This window comes from Pogonomyrmex barbatus, unplaced genomic scaffold (genome assembly GCF_055798465.1).
Source record: "Pogonomyrmex barbatus isolate J1 unplaced genomic scaffold, ASM5579846v1 scaffold2, whole genome shotgun sequence".
Lineage (NCBI taxonomy): Eukaryota > Metazoa > Arthropoda > Insecta > Hymenoptera > Formicidae > Pogonomyrmex > Pogonomyrmex barbatus.
The window spans coordinates 13028879-13043495 of NW_028297116.1; the positions used below are offsets into that span (position 1 = coordinate 13028879).

The 14617-nt window shown below is 30.9% G+C and overlaps 1 protein-coding gene across 2 annotated transcripts in view; it reads right to left on the reverse strand.

Moving 5' to 3' along the window:
• The window catches only part of LOC105428446 (uncharacterized), a 150834-nt gene that overhangs the window by 117122 nt on the left and 19095 nt on the right, over nt 1-14617 (reverse strand). The window lies entirely within an intron of this gene.

Here is a 14617-nt window from a genome sequence, read left to right on the forward strand (position 1 = left end):
TTAAATGATAACTTGCGACACAGACACTTTATATACAGAAATAAAAATAAATGGTGCGTTATAATTTGGAATAATGTGAATGAACGTTCTCCATTTTCCGCAATCTTGAACCTTCACGATCTTTTGTTTTTTTACTACAAAAAAATCCTGTTTTAAATTTTACGTTCGCATAAAGTAAATTGCACAAAAATGAATAATTTTATCATAGAGTATTAAAATTTTAATTAAAAAATTTTTAATTATTAATTCCCATAATAGACTGTCAAAAGATATACTAAATCTTCATGATAATACAAAAATCATCATCAAAAATCTTCATGAAAATGTACACAATATACTTATATATATATATATATATATATATATATATATATATATATATATACATATTAGCGTAGTCTGCTTCAAATTTGCAATAAAATATTTATGATACGATTGATGGAGCATTCTGAAACCAAAGATATAACAATGTCGTATATTCCGCTTTTTACTTTGCATCGAATCTACATCGTATGACAAAAATGATAATCACTAAAAAGCAGCATCATAATCAAATAAACAATTTGTAAAGCTTTGCATTTATAGTGTCGAGACATGAATTCAAAACTATTTGTACAATTGTGAAATTAATTTTCCATCGCATAGAAAATAGTCAAGAATGCAAATGAAACGACACAGTGTACTATTTTGTTAGAGATATCAATATTTTATTTGCGATATTCATAATGAAGAGTAGTCACTTTACATGAGTTACATCCGCAATTCATGCTATCAATTTTCTTGAACCGTATAATATTCTCGCATGCTGGAAAAGAAAGTAAAATTTTTGCTTGTCTGAAAGATGAATTTCAGATATGACATTCAAATGAAACAAGAATTTATGTCCTTCGCAGTAACGATATACTGAATATAATCAGCAATATTTTACGCATTGATAAGATATTTAATTCGCAAAATGCAAAATATGTGGTTGTGGATTCAGAAAGATTAAAACAATTGAACGAAAGAATTTAGTTAAATCTTCTGTTAACTTTATTTGTAACGCGTTATGAATAATTATATATTACATATATGTTAAAATAGGATTTTTTAATGAGTAATATATTTTTATTATTTATTTGTAAAAGGAAAAACTGAGGAGCCTAGAATGAAATGTAGCACCACATAATAGAATGGAGTGAGTTTCTAGACATGAGGGTGGAGTAGATTCCAATAAGGGTGGGCTTCTTCCCCAAGCACTCGACCAAAACGAAAACGGTTTGCCCGCCTTTAAGATATTTAATGTTCTACAAAGTCTTCCTTGTTCAGACAAATGACTTTCTAGACTCAGGCAAAAATTATTCTATCATAATTATAACCAGAAATTTGATGCCTGAGTTTTTTATTATACTTAAGCTGTCATGGTATCGGATGTTAAAAGAAAAGAAACCGACTCCTTGTATTCATAATAATTCTTAAGAGTGATCTCGAATATTAGATTTATTCTATTGGTAATTATTTTTCGAAACGCCCAGATATTGATTTTCTTCATCTATTGTCATTAAAAATACGAAGAATCTATGAATTAATATAGAACCTTTTCTAATATAAACATACCAGAAAAGGCAGAAGCTCAATATTTTTCATGAAAATTTACAAATTGTAAATTCAATATTCAATGAAAGCTGCCAAATGTTAAAACATACTATAATATTTTATACAATATTTTATCGATAATAAAATTATTATAAATTTTGTAATTATATTTGGATATGTAATAATCAAAGTATATTTATTTAATATAAATCATCTAAAGCAAATATTATTATCATATGCAACTATAAACATTTTTATTTCTTTATTTTAAAATAAAAAAAAACTATCAAATCATAAAAAAAAGTATTAAATATTTTTCAACATACATTAGTACATTAAAAAACAAATAACTTCATTCTCGAGTAAACCAATGTAGAAAAATTAAAAATTAATATCGAGTCCTTCTGTCGATTTAACATTGTAACGTCGTTTCGTGATTAGAATTGTAAATAAGAAATTTTGCAATGGCCGTATTTGAAATATTTTTAGCCGATATTTTGCTATAATCATTCAAGTTGGACAGTTCGCGCAAACTCCAGGACAAATTACACTTCCCTCTTGGAATGGAATAACTCGTAAAACCATCGCATTGTGAGATCACCATCTCACTTTACTTCTTCCCTTCCCTTTCGTTCACCCTTCTCTCTTCGGTATCCTTTTTTGCATACAGATACGAAAACAGCGACGCAAAATCCAATAGCACGCAATGGAAGACCACTATCTTGGTCTTCCATTTGCGTTAGAGTCATCTGAGTAGTAATCGTCAACTAATCACTTATTTCAAGAGTCATGGAACACTTATCATCAAATATGAAATATTTAGAAAGCGCAATGTCGTGTACTTTCCACGCCTGAAGCTAGGTAGAGTATATTATTGCTGAAGGGTTGGAAACAAAGAGACCACGCCCTTGACATTACATCGTGATTTATCGAAGTGTCGATTAAGATGCGGCACGACATAATAAATGATTCGAAAACACGGAATAACTTCGAACATCATGATATTTTAATTTAATTGATATTGATAAAAGCTAACTATTTAATAATAAATTAGTTGTTCGTCTTAATTTTAAACACATATTATTTTATTTTATATTAATATATGATCAAATAACATTTGCATTTACATAATATCTTATAATATTTATATGCATCTCGAGAAATACAATATTTTATGAATTTTAATTATGTTTAAAATTATATAATATATAATATTAGATATTTCATTAATTTATTAAGTCCAGCGATTCATTAGAATAATATTAATATTATGATAATTAACTAAATCTATATATCACTAACATATCTAGAATACAATTGAAAATATTGAACCTTTGAGAGTTTTTTGAGTGAGACGAATTGTTTATAGACAAAATTAACGTACATCCAATTAACGGGCTAGTCTAGTGTTATTAGATTCCTAATTAACATGATAAATTAAAAATAAATCACGAGTTAGAGATACTGTCTAACCGCTTAGGCCATCTTGTTGTAGAGCGTGATTGTTGAGCTAGTAACGGAGATCGGAGATTACCACGTAGAACGTGGTACGTTCCCCTGTTTATTGCTCCACAGAAGCACCCTTTAAAAACGCATCATGCACTTTTATGAGGCAACGATTATGCTCTAAACTCCAAACATTCCGGCAGCACCATCAAGCGGGGTCGGCTGGTGCGGCTATAAAGAGCAGTTCGTACTACAAGTTTACATCGATCGCTTAAAATACATTACTAGTCTCCTTTTTCCTTCTGTCTTTCCCGCTTTCTCTCTTTCATCGGCTTTCATCCCCTCCTTTCATATCCGTCGAGGCTAAACACGGGGGCGTGACACGTTCAGAGGAAAATTGTAAAGTAAAAAGAGAAAAATCACATAAATTAATGATGATAAAATCGTGAAATACGATCATGAGTAAGAATTGCGATATTAACGTCGGCGACCGTCGGTGAAAAGCAACACTGTAGCACGCTAGACGACATTGGACACGAGTTGGATTAGATTCCTCGCGTGGAATGTTGTTCGACACGGACGCGGTTGACATTATTGCCAGAAGGGTGGCGAACCGTAATCACATTTGTTCTGTATATAACAGAAATGTAAAATGCTATCTAAAAAAATAAGTATATCACTCTTTACTTAAGTAAATAAGAAAAAAAATAAAAAAATAAATAAAATAAATAAAAAAATCATAGGAATCGCGCGGTATTTAAAAGTTCTTCAAATTCAACTCGTATAGTTAGCCGTATATAATAGTCAAGAGGCTTGTTCCTCGTTTGTAAATTCACTATCAGGAATATCTCGAGTGGAATAACGAACCACTGGAATATATTGAACGTTCTTCAATTAATTCATATACGATCTTGGCATTTTTAAAAGAGACGCACTGTTTCACTCTTCACGTGAAACATCATAAAAACGAAAGAAGAAGGGTGGAGTCATCATTAAAGTTACGAAGATTATGCCCATTACTTTAATGAACGATGCCCGAATAGAGGCTTCCCAGACTTATGTCGAACGCTGAACTGGAAACCGAGTATGTTAATCCACGCCGATATTACCAACCGCACATCAACATCGAAACCTTCACTGAAAAAAAGGGATTGACCACACACGAAGATCAGACTACTCTTCTCTATTAAGGAATATTATTTTTTTATATTTTCATCTGCTATCATTATAAAAACGACCGCTTAGAAATTAAAATAAAAAGATACATCTGACAAAGACTTCGTCGTAATCTTCAAATATTAAACAAAGAGAACAATGAGTCTTTTAGTTCATATTTTTCTTCGCTATCAAAATCAAAATGCAAATAGTATTTGAAGCAATAAACGGCAGTAGATTATCTACTAAAAAAATATGTAATACGATGTCACAAATTCCATTAAAAAATATTTATCATGTTTGGATCATATAGTATTAATAGTGTTACGAGAAAAATATAAATTTAACATAATACATAAAGTATATAGAAGTATGTATTGATGCAAATGATACATAATTTTTTTTAATCTAAATATTTGTATAACAATATATTTATAATTTTTAATATACTATTATGTATTAAATTTTAACATTTTTGCAATTCTTGTGATAAATTTGGCATCGAAATTTGGCATAATATAACATATTTCTATGGCCTAACTATATATAAATTAGTCAAAAAGACCGTGTTAGTTTTTTTACATCATATATTCTTTCATATATTCATCAGTATAGCCTGAATTTTTTGTCGCTCAATTTTTTGTTATCTGGATCCTTTTTTTTCCAAAATTTCACAAAAAATTTTACCATTCCTGATGTATTTCTTGTGCGTTATATTTTTGTGTACTTAAGATAATTAAATACATAAAAATATAATATGTACGTATTAGCTCTTCTTTAGATTATCTATTTATAATAAAGGCATTTTAGTATATATAAATTTGAAAATAATAGTTTTATTTCTATAAAAGTACATTTTAAAGAGAAAAGTGTTTTATATATATATATATATATATATATATATATATGTATATATTTAAATAAAATATACATTTAAACATATCATATAAAATAACACATTGAAAAATTACATAAGTTAGTTTGATTGAATAACTTATGATTTTGTGCATTATTCAAATGATTGATAGCTTCGCAAAAAAAAAAATACTAGAAACAATATTCGTTACCTGTATTTTTTGTGCGATTTCTTGTAAAGTTCGAAAGAAAGGGGCAGATTCGAGCAATCTTACCGTAACTCTGAACGCGGGAGAGAGATGCGAGAAGATGGCGGAAGGTGGCGCAGAATGGGCACAGCACCGTTATAAATTCGAGGATGAAAAACGAGTCGTTCGGAGCCGTGTTCCACCCCGCTTTAGCTTTATGGTGCACCAGTGCAAAAAAGGGTTGGTCTCCCTTGGGCTCGAGAGCCCTAAGGATCTGCAAGGGTCACCGTTATTAGACGAATGCAAAATGTCTTCTGTTGCTCACTTACCTCCGAACCGCCGACAGTAACGTTGGTACTGTCGTAACTTAATTCGTGCGCGCAGTTTTTCGTCAGCGAATTACTAATTAGGAAGTTTCGCATATTCAGCATCGCGCGGTTTTACGTCAGTAGTTACGTCAACGGTTTCGTTGTCGAATTGTTTTAGTGCCCAACGAACCTGGTAACACTTTTGCTGTTACACCGAAATACACCGGAATAATTCGAATATGTATCGAAAGTGAAACACTAGACAATTCTGTGGCATAAATGGATTATTAGATTGACAATGAATATAAGTGAGTGTTCCTCGATCTTTGGTTTGTAATCTTTGTTAAAATTTTAAAAGCTTGGTATACAGCTTATTTAGTTTTCCAAATATACATAATTTGATTGTATTAGAATTAAACAGCAAAGTTTTTATCGTTTTTCATCAAATAAAGTTCATTTTTTATATTAGTAGATATGTTTTTCTATTAATTTAAAATAAAATAAATTTAAAGAAAGTAAACTTTAATTAAAGTCGACTAAATTTAACATGCATTTACTCTAAATTATGAATATACTTTGCATAACATTTGCATAAATATCTTAGAATCTGTTTTGATAAAGTAATAAACAACAGCGGCTACATCTTTGATGTGACGCGATATCCATGTTGCGTGATCAATTATCATAACATAGTACACATGTGTTCACCACTCCGTGATATTTAGCATGTTTACTGAAGCCAAAAGAGTGTTATTTGAGCGATATTAAGGTGTTAGCGGCCCGTCATTTATTTTTACATGTTTCTCCAAAATTGTAATACAAATTTGCGTCGAGAGTAGGTTAATTAAAGATACATTGTTAAAGTTAAGTAAAAATGACATTAAAAATTTTGAATAATATATGTGATATTTTTCTTTATTGTAGATGCAAAAAGTTCGCGTTTCAGAATTTTCACGCGTACTACATTTCTACATTTCAAGGTAGCGTCAACGAAATCAAATAAAAATTATACATTATCTTTTTATTATTTATTTAAAGCATCCAAAATATTTTATATTATAAATTGATGTTTCTATAAATTTGAAACATATCAAGACATAACTTGAAAAAATATTGTATGATATTTGCACAAATTTTAATATACTGAAAAAATACAAAATTAAGTACAGCTGAGATGTTATGAATTAGTAAATGTTAAAGAGGAAAGTAATAAATGTAAAGAAGAAAGTAATAGGAAAATAAAAACTATATCTCTGTTCTCGCGATTCAATATTTCGATTAATTTTTTTCAATTTCGCAGTTCTATTTTTTTCCCTACGCGTTACCGGAGAAAATCTTTGATGATTTATGCGTGCTCATATTGCATGTATGCGCACATAGAATTGTTACCCTTCATAAACCAGAAACTCGGCGCGGTTACTTCCAAGATGCCGGAGCTTCGGCGGGGATACCTTGAAAGGTATAGAGATCGAACACTCTGGCAGGTGGAGAACAGTTACGGATGGTAAATATCTTCATTTGCATTGATGGCCTCCTTTGTCGATACGATCCACTCTCTCAACCCTCGCGCAATTTCGAAACCTAGCTTCTCGCATATGTATTTCGTCCGGAGAATCATGATATGGAATAGTACTACTCAACGATGATCGATAATTCCCTATAATGAGAATACAAGCACGAAAGCGATACTATTATATTATTTCTTTTACATGGTGCAGAGAAAAAAATATGAAATGTGAGATGGATACTAAAATTTTTTCCGACTCTGGCTGTCTTTCTATAATGTAGCGAGTATTGATCGATGTTAACACGTTTTGAAAGAAATACGGTGGAGATGTAAAAAATATTCCGCTGTAACAAAAAATAAAAGAAACTTTTTTCTTTTAGGACATGTTAGGTTATTGAGAATAATATTTTATCGAATATGCGGAAACACATAAATAATTCTTAGTATAAAAAATTATGTTTTCCAGAATGCATGTATATGCAAATTTTGCCAAAAAAATAATCTTTCCTTGATAATCGCCAGAATATATCGCAAAAATAATTAAAAGAATTGAAACTATTTTTCACACATCCAAAATAAATAATACAGGATAAAAATTTCTTTAAATTTCTTTATAAATATGTCTTTACAAATTATAAAGTATTAATATCAGCGGGTAATAATATAGTTAATCGCTGTAACCGTATCAGGATAGTAATTAAAGCGTAATGTAGATATCAAATATGAACGAAAAGTATGTAGAAAAGTAATCATTTATTTTTACTTTTATTTATTATTTTATATTGAAATCAATAATTATTTCGTTCACGCTGTAAATATTTATCCATCGTACACACATATATATATATATATATATATATATATATATATATATATATATATATGTATATTTCAAAGCTTCTAAACGAAGCTTTTCTGAAACAAGTAAATACAAAGAGTAAGAAGTACAAAGTTACGTTATAAAAGAGTAATCGCGAGGAGATATTAGCACTTATATATTCATGATTATATGCCGCAGCCCGTAACGAATTTGCAGCTAATTTCACAAACAACCTTGTAAGAAACGAACCTTGTAGGAAACGAACGGTCGGCTTATTTGTTAGCCGATCGACGTTAGAGATAAAGAGGGCGGTACCTTGTGCTGTTAATGGATCAAGTTTTGCTACCTTGATACTACTACTTCCCCTACTTACTATCTTTCCGAAACTTGCAACCTATCGTATCCAATCAACTCCCATGAGACCAGCCCTTTCCTCCGTGCTCCCTCTCTCAATGTCGGCACGTCCAATTCCTGCCGGTAGTGATTACGGACGATTCATGTGAGTGCAAAATTAGTTCGAAACTTGGTAACTTCAGCCGTGGTGTTCGCCTTCTGGCTATAATTTGCGACGATAGAAGATACCGATACGACGGCGCGTACATTACGTCCGAGTATCCGGATTCACCTGCCGGCTATAATAAGCGGCTATAGTATAGTACAGTAATCTTCTAGACTGCTCTAAGTTCTTATAAATTATTTTGGTAAAATTGCCTATCCACCTCGTAACTTTGACATTGTCAGACACATACGAGAAATGTTTCTATGTATTTAATAAATTCAATCGCGTTATTTATATGCGAATAATATATATATATATATAATTCTATAAAAATATTGAATAATTACTATAATTAAAAATATATTTTTTCATATTAAAGTAAGACTTTTCAGTTTTATATTTACATTATAATAAAATGCAAAAATATATATTTTATTATTATCGAACTTCGATAAACATTAAACTTAACAAATTTAAGCTTTTTTTCCGTTGATACCGCTTTCTCTTTAAAGCTGTAGGCTATCCTTGATAGGCGCCTGAGCATAAATCTCAAAGTGCTTTTAAGCTTTACAAGTTCCACGAGAGAAACCTAAATGTCGCTTGCCGCGATCTGAAAAGTTCTGAGCAGGCGGTTCTTACACAAACTCAGCGAAAAGTTTTCTATCCCTTTACCAGCGTGTTCGCTTCGTTTGTCTTCGTGGTTATTACAAATTTTACGATAAAAAGGGTTAAAGCCTGAAATTAGTTAGAAACTTATATTAACACTATAAAACTTCGTCAAGTGAAAATATTACATTACTTTTATGCATTTGCTTTTACGGAATCTGATTCCGGATTGTCCAATTTTTTTACATCATAAATCTTAAATTTCTATTATTTCTTTAATCTGATCTCGATATTTAACAAGTTCTACATTATATTGTTTATCTAAATTCATTTCATATTTTAATTTTAAAGTTTACGATATATAAATAATAATTTTATCTACTTTCTGTTCATTTCGGTTTCTAAGAAAGACTTAGAATTTATCTTCGACCCTTCTTCTATATTCACGAGCATCCCTTTGATACGCGCATGGGTATAAAGTCGAAAGTGCTTTTAAGCTTTACAAGTTTTGCACAGCGCACGCGGAGGAAACCAAAATGTCGCTAGTGCGGATCTTAAAAGTTTCATGGTGCATGAGGACTCTTACGACTCCTACGAAAAGTTTTGTTGTCGGATGAAATAGGTTTGATCATGCAACGCTTGTGGAATGTCTGTACAATGTTTCCAGGAATAGATTTTCTTAACCGCTAGTCATCGAGGACGCAAAGATTAAGAACACGATAGAAATAATTCTTAAAGACATCCGTGTGCAGTGGCGTGAAAATACTACAGCAAATTTTTTTCTCCATCTTGTGATTTTTTTTATATAAATTATTTCATGTTTTTACAAAAAAAAAATCTTTTTAGAAAAGAATTAATATAATACGATTTATAATTTACATCTTCGGTTCTTAAATATACCTTTAATAGTTATATTTTATTTAAATATATATTATTTCAATTTTTAATGTATATGAGATATGTATGAATATACTGTATATGTATGAATATACGAAAATATGTATGAATACTTATTTTTTTATTGCAAAACTTCAAATTTTTAAAAGCTAAAGCTAGACTTTTTCTTTAATCTGTTCTTATAGTTGTGCAATCTTTTTATAATGAAAGCTTAAATCATACATTCTCAGCACATATTTTACACGTACGTATGATTGCGATTAATGGAATAAGTCGTAACGATACTTTCGAAAAATACATGAATTATGAGAGAGCAGAATCGTAAACTCTATGACAGAGTTAATCTGCAACGACCCGAAGCGACGGGCCAATGAAGCAGAAAGCAGCGAGAATTGGCAAGCGGCGCCAGAAACCAACCAGTTGAAATCTTCGAATCTGATCTTTATGTATATTCTTAAAAATTCTACTTCAATATGTGTCTTTACATTACACAAATTAATAATTTGTAAAATATCGACATGTTTAAACTGACTTTCTATAACGCATAAATTAAATAATAAAGTTTATCTCTTTGAAGTATTTTATAAGCAAGCTCTTATCTCTTTTTATAAATTTATTTCTATTGTATAAAATAGAAAAAAAAAATCGTGATTTTATAGAACCAAGAAAATTCGTCATAAATTGATATTATTACATGTAATAAAGTTCAATAATGTTGTCAAAAATATTTTCATATTCGAGAAATCGATGCATTGCGAACGTAGCATTTCACACATATCTAAAAAATTCACTTCTACCTTTCGACGGTATGTCAAACGATAAATATTTTAAAGCCTTCAGAATTTCGCATTTCTGCAAATTTAAAATTCACCAATATCATCGTACAAATTACCGCAGAAACATTCACAGCTGTTTGCCGTTATCTTATGAGTATTTAACAGTCCTCTAGCAGCTTTTATGTGTATCGATGTATAAACAGTTATACAAACAACAAAACGTATACGCAAGTTCAGAAAAAAAGGATAGATATACGAAAGGTTTGTCTATTCTATCGATTTATCCAGCTTGCGACGCGCGCACGGTTTTCACCAAAATAAGAAAAACATGTCAAACATGGCGTCGAGCAATCGCAAAATGTAATATCTTGGATTTTCCAAACTTATCATCCCAGATTTTACCAAAATTAAAAATTTCCGCATGTTAGAATCGCATGTTAGAAAATTCATATCGTACCGTAACGTATAAAAATTAATTAATCGATATTGTTAAACATTATATTATTTATTATTATAATAAAATAATAAGTCGCACAAAGTTAAATATAATAAAATATTATATCAAAAGAGAAAAGTACATAATTTTTTTTTATTTAAATTTTATTGTAATATTTACCTGGTAATTATTTTATATATATATATATATTATACTTCCAATGCGTATATAGCAAATATATTTAAAGCAAATATAAAAAAATTCATCGTTTGTTGGACATGTTCTATACTAAATTTTTTAATGCAATATTTAAATATTTTTTTATTAATTTTTAAGAGTAACGTGCAAATATAAATCAATAATTTGTATAAAACAAGAAAGGAATTTTAAATAATTTTAATTAGTCGAGAAATATTAAAAAATCTTTACAATTTCTAATTTTCCAAAAAAATTTCTAAAAATCTTATATTTCCAAGCGATATTTTCTTGATTTCGACGCAGACCAGATGTGACTTGTTCGCCATTTCTGGTCGGATTTGTTATCTGTCTCATATTACCTCTGCTGTTTTTTTTTATAATATCAATAATTTCATCGTTTTCCAATATTCTTATCTAGAATCAATTTCTTTTACAGCGCATAAATTCGACTCTTTTTTTTTTTTTTCGTATGTGACGCGTATAATTTTACTCTTAAAGAAAAGATAAGTAATCTTAAAGAAAAGATAGAGAAAGAAAAAAAAATTTTATATAGAAATCTCCTGGAATACAAAATGTAGCCGACGGCATATTGAATTATAGCAACGTTGCATGCGATAACAACGTCAAGTCGCACCGTAGATATTTCTTGCTAGAACGCTCAATTACGTCACGAAATCGTATATTTTATACTCCATCCAGTATGCTACGCGTGATGTAAATCCAATTAACTTCACTCTCCACGGCGCGGCAACATTTTGTCTAGGAAAATACGAGAATGCGACTGGATTCTACGTTGAAAATATTGCCGCGTGTAACCAGCATCCACCGCCGACCGCGCTAAGTGAATTCCGCGTCGTCGCCGGTCTCTAGCCGCGCAGCGTAGTACTTTCTGCGCATTTTTCCGGAACCGAGTATGGACCAATGCGCGCACGCGTGTAACGCTTACCTCGACTTGCACGAAACACCCAGTGCGATGGGAATGAGCAGGCAAGAAATGCGATGTATCTCGTCTTAACATTCTCGCAGGAATTTAAAACTCTTCCAGTATAAAAATTAAATACACATAAGTGTATATATACGTAACTCTAAATATTTATCTCTTACAGTTGAAATGAAATACGGAAATCCTAGCATTCTCTTCAATTAATTTAGATTTGTTACTGAAAAATTACTGACAGATGTTATTAAATATATATTTTACTGCGGTATTTTCAAGACTCAAAGATGCATAATCTTATAATTAAACTTTATAAAATACAGTAAATGTCTCTGAAAATAACTCGTTTTCTGAATAATATTCAACTATATTAATAAAAGCATAATTAATATACATAGCATAAATTAAAGACTTTGTTATTATATACTAAATATTCAATTCATATTTAATAAATACTTGAAAAATATAACACAAAATACATAATAAATATACAGTTATTGTACATATTTATCTCAATAATATATCAATATCTCATGTTGATATCTTAAAATTATATAAATGTTGTATTTACTTTATACTGAAAATAAAGAAATAGTATGTCTGCAAAAAAATAACAGACGTAAAAAAACAGAGAGTACCGATCAGCAGAGGGCGGCGCTAGTAAATATATAAATTTTTACATTCTTTATTTTTCTACACGAAGGCTAGTCATACGCACGCACAATATAAATTTAAGACGGCGGAATCAATCAAAAATAAAAAAAAAAATCAGAGAAAAATGAAATAGAATAAAAAAATGGCTAGGACGCATGGTGTCGCAACATTATCTTCACGTATATTTTCTCGCACCTTGTCTGTTACGCAAGTTCTCTCAGGCCGGTTTTATGATAGCTATCATTAGAGGTCAACGGTCCACGAAATTGCGAGGCCACTCGATCTCGTCAGTTTCTCGCGGTTTCCGAGGTCGAGCATATATCTTCAAAGACAGAGTTTCTAGTGGACATCGGGTTATATCGAGATCGATTTTTTGGTGATGCAATTTGGATTAACATCTTGAATTGAGGAAACTCTTGAGTTATTGAAACGTAAGAAAAACATCGTTATTTATTTTGAATCCTTATTGATTACGCAAGCTCTTCAAATGCAAAAAGTATATGTATTCACGATCACGTTAAATCTTCTCCAGACTCGTAATATTCTACAATATAAAATAGCGTATATAAAACCCAATATAAATAGAAACAAATGATTCCTTAAGTTTTATCGGCAATAATTAATTCTACTTTTAGCCTGTAAAATTTTGCCATTCTATTCCGTATGACGGATCATAACCAGAGGGCAACGAACTACAAAATTGTTTTTCTTCAATTGCAATCCAAGCAGCGCCCTATGGATCCCAGGATCCTGTACGCGAAGTGCGACGCGATTGTGTCCAATCCGAAGACAGACATTCAGTCAGACCCTGGCTCTCTTCCTTCGGTGAGTGTATTAGATTGGCTTCGAGATACGTGACCTCGCTTGAGAATCAACCTCGTTCCCTTCTCCATCCACCCCGCCAACCTTTCATCCTGCCCCTTACCGCGCCATACCTCTTCACTCCCTCCAGCAACAACGGCAACCGCCCTAACCAACCACCATTGCAACCTAACTCAACCTTCCTGGAATAGGTCCGATCCTCCCTCTCTCCGTTTTCCTCTCATCTTTCTTAATCTCATTGCATCTCTCTTCCTGCATTTCGTTACGCACTTTTTGTGTTTTTTTTTTTTTTTTTTTTTACTTGCTTTCAATAGATTGTGTGATGATCGTTCATTATCGAGCAATGAAATAGAATGAAATAATTCATTTTCCAATTTTCACATTTTCTAAATTATTGTTCAATCACCTATTATATATAGATCTTTTATTTAAAATAAATTGCAAATAAAATAATAAACGATGCTCAAAGAATAATTTGAATAATTTTTGAATAATAAATCAAAATAATTAGACTTTGAAAAAAATTGAATCGTGCTACAAGTTTTTCTAATTACAGTAAAACATTATTTAAGATAATTAATACAAATAATAGATTCTCTAAATAATAGATTCTTAGATTTCGATACTTATTTATACCGTGGCCTTCGCATTTACAATTAACATTTTTTTCATTAAAAAAATATATAAAATAAAACGAGACTTTACGCATAACAAATTTCTCTCCCGTGTTATTTTGCGGTCATTTTTCGTTGCAATGATGTTACGACGAACCATAGCGCGCACATATAACTTTCACAGCAACGGCGAATACACACTCTACACGATCTACACACTCGCTAAAACTTCGCGCGGACAAAGTTTAATCAACAGACGTGATATAAACCGGCACGATGTCCACGTTTTATACGAGTGCGAGCCGAATCGTCTGAGAAAAATCA